The following is a 3589-nucleotide window of genomic DNA, read 5'->3' as shown; positions in this document are numbered from 1 at the left end:
AGAGTTAGAAAACACTGGTGATACAAGTAGCATAAGCATAATACAGCACAATATATTTGTTGTGTGGATATATACATATAATTGGCCATCACTTTATCTTCCAAATTAATAGTAACCACAGTGAAAACCTTGACAAGAGAAGATAAACTTTGACAACACAAGGTGAGATGAAAGATAGCAAACAACACATGCCAGCCATCAATTTTTATTCTACTGAACAAATTGGACAACAACCATCTATTTTGTAACAACTTCAGTTAACTTGGGAGAAATCCAACCAAACCAATTGATAAACAAAATTCTACTGAATTTTGGGGCATCAAGCAAGCAACTTAATTGGCAAACAATGGAATCAAGCATGTAAGCAAATTTGGAGCAGCACCAAATCAGGGACCAAGCCTAGTAAACCAAAACAAAGAGATGCAGAGGGAAGCCTTAACCTAGAGTTGCAGCTTCCCCGCAGCTAGGCGTCTCCTCTCCCTGCATCCGAGTCGAGTTGGTGATGTTGCAGCCGTGCAGCTGCTCCTGCACATCAGGGAAGGGAATGGAAGGTAAGGTCAAAATCTGGAGCCAATATATTATGAACATTTCATTCAGAAAACGAACAAGTTCATTAGAATGATAACACAAGTTTATTCGTCCTGGGCAGAATCCTCGGTAAAAACCAAACTAATTCTTCTATTTAACAACAGTCAGATGTGTTGCCCAAGTGACAGAAATGCAACCTACCTACTATCTATCTTGTCACCGTTGGCGCTTCCTGTTGAATTGATGATATGTAGCAAATCAAATGATTTTCCATCACAACAGTCTGCATACGACAGCAACAACATCAATCAGTAAAATTAGTAGCGTCTCGATCACTGTATAATCAATCAGCAGGCACAAATAGCAGCAGCAAGCATAGTATAAATCTGGTGCCCCAAAAGGCTAGTGATGCAAATAACAAATCAAGTCCGTGGCTAATTTGTAATTCTGGGAAAATGTAATGTAGTGATGTCTCACAATGATGGCTTTGGCATAGCAGAGAGCAAACTATATAAAAATAGCTTAGTTCACCCACTTGAATAGAATAACAACTCATGTAAACGTTTAATCAAAACGTGATGCTTTGGTTTCAGTCAAGGTTTAATAAAATCGACACATACAAAATTGAACCAAGACCTGATTTGTTTCATACAAAACTGGACATCATAACAGTGAGCTTCTGTTAAAATTTCTCGGGTAATTACAACTATGTGATTCTACTGTTAATCTAGATCTCCTTCAGGTTTTGATTCATTTAATCAAACAATATAATTCCCTGCCTGGATCCTTCAGTACTAAATGACAATTATACATGACAAGAATAGACACCAGTAAAATGGAAGACAACAATTTTTTTTGCACAATTCGTTTACAGTTCAATTGTGTAGCATTCCAGAGTGCAGACTATGCCCATCAAGCCAAAAACAAATCCTATCACCACCACGACTGCATCTTTGTGCTGACTGTAACAGTTGCAAGGTATGTATGTGTTTATGTACCTCCACTGTTGGCTAATTCCAGGTCTGTGGATTTCTTGTTGTGTTTTCCCAACCTGTATTTCTGGTAAGATAAAACAAGCATCGCTGTGTTAGTTAGTGCTACAACACTGAACTGGAGTGCAGAAGAGAAGGTAAGAAACAGTCAAACAGCAGGGGTGGTGCAGAGTTGTTTAGCAAAACCTGAAGGTGGCTTTTCAGGTGGTACAGAGTGAGGCCTTTCATGGCCATCAGCCTGAGCCTCCCTTTGGCGTCGCTTCTGTTGCAGGAAACAATAATAATCAGTATAGTTAAGCTGATGCTCAAACAAGCAAAAGTCAGCTGAGAGTGAGCTGATGAATGAGGCCCATGATCGTCGGCGTTGCTCTGTGGCTTGACGAGCAGGGGAAAGGAGGAGCAAATGAAGAAGACTACTCACTGTCGGGGCCGCCGAGCCTGGCGACGGCGTGCACAAAGCGGTCGTGGAGGTCCGGCGTCTACCGCAGCCGCTGCTTGGGGTCCCGCGGCGACAGCGCCGTCGCCCCGGCACCAGCGCCAGCAGCACCGCCGCCGTAGCTCATCCCCTCCATCCCTTCAAACATCTCGATCCAAACGGCTGTTCAGCCCTTGCAAGATCGAGCAAGATGAGCTCCTCGCTTGCTAACTGGAGTGGCATATAACTGCAGCCCGTCCCCTGCTCGTGGTCCTCGTGTCGGATCCGGGCACGGTAGATGTCGCTGGCCTTGGTTCGTGGCGGAGGGCCACCGAGGCGGCGACTTTAAGGGGCAGCGACATGGCGAGGCACGCCCACACCGCCGCCGTCAGTGCCGGGGCGACCACGCGCGCCCGCAGGGCCGCGCCGGCGCTGAGCAGCGCCATGGATCCGAGGGGAGAGGGCGCGTCTTGGCTGTCTTGGAGGAGGAAGGGTGTCGGGTGGGATGGTTGGTTTGGTTAGGTGGGGGAGGGGAGGGGCGAGGGGAGGGGCGAGAGGACGGCGGCGAGCTCCGCCAGAGGGAGGTGGCGGCAGTGATCTGAAAGGGAGGTGGCGGCGGCGATCTGGAAGGGAGGAGGCAACGAGGAGAAGGAAGGGGATCGATTGATGGATGTGGGAAAGAAAGGGAGGGGGGGTGTGTGGATGGAAAATGACCTAGGGTTTCGGAGTTGGTGTGGAAGGGTTAAGGACGGTCGTTGAAACCATGAGCATCCGACGGCGTATGATGCATGATCCGCGTGAGACGTCTACGGACCAATCACAATGCAGTATGATGTTGTGACCATCTAAAAAGGTCATAGTTGTCACTGTTTTGACCATCCAAGATTCAACCACTAGCTAGGAACGGTCATTCCCGCCGTTTTGACCGCATTTTGAAACGGGCATAAAAAATTCAAAAAAAATCAAAAAATTGGGAAACCTCCGCATTGTGTCATTATATGTGACCAAGTTCCTAGGAAAAATAATAAACTCGTAATACGGCAATTATTTTAAAAAAGTGTTCTCAGAAACGAGCTATCACATGTGGAGATCAATGGCTTTCAAGCCAAATGATCAATCTTATGGCCACATCCATGGCATAGTTTGTTCAAATGACCTCATATTGTGCACAAGGGTGCATCTTGGAATGGCAAACAATGTTGCCTAAGGAAGTTATCACTTTCTTTGGACGAAAAAACCATTTTCCATTTTTTGAGTGCCCAAAAGGAGGTTTTTTTGTGAAGGACCTACCAAATAATTGTTGCAAAATTGGACCAAATCATTTTTCTAAAATATTAGGCCATATTTAATGCACAATTGACCAAATGTTTGGGTGTCAAAAGCTTTGATCCACCTCTCACTAAAAAGACAAATTTCCGCCGATTCAGTTGGAAGCAGGTTAAATTTGAACTGTAGCTACCTTGTAGTTTGCTCTTTATTTTTTTTCAAAAATCATTTCTAGGTACATAAGTATCTATTTAATCATAGAAACACCAAAAAAATTCCAAGATTCAACCACTAGCTAGGAACGGTCATTCCCGCCGTTTTGACCGCATTTTGAAACGGGCATAAAAAAATCAAAAAAAATCAAAAATTGGGAAACCTTCGCATTGTG

General features: G+C 44.8%; 1 long non-coding RNA gene across 1 annotated transcript; it reads right to left on the bottom strand.

The window, feature by feature from the left end:
* Nucleotides 1-732: 732 nt before the first annotated feature.
* Nucleotides 733-2423, bottom strand: LOC119316462. The gene is made up of 4 exons (XR_005153016.1): nt 1942-2423; nt 1707-1782; nt 1527-1587; nt 733-811 (listed from the first exon to the last, which is right to left on the bottom strand). It is a non-coding gene; the product is annotated as an uncharacterized LOC119316462 (long non-coding RNA).
* Nucleotides 2424-3589: the final 1166 nt, after the last annotated feature.

The sequence above is a fragment of the Triticum dicoccoides genome, chromosome 6A, assembly GCF_002162155.2.
Source record: "Triticum dicoccoides isolate Atlit2015 ecotype Zavitan chromosome 6A, WEW_v2.0, whole genome shotgun sequence".
In the NCBI taxonomy this organism is placed as follows: Eukaryota; Viridiplantae; Streptophyta; class Magnoliopsida; order Poales; family Poaceae; genus Triticum; species Triticum dicoccoides.
This window is presented reverse-complemented; position numbering and strand designations above follow the sequence as displayed.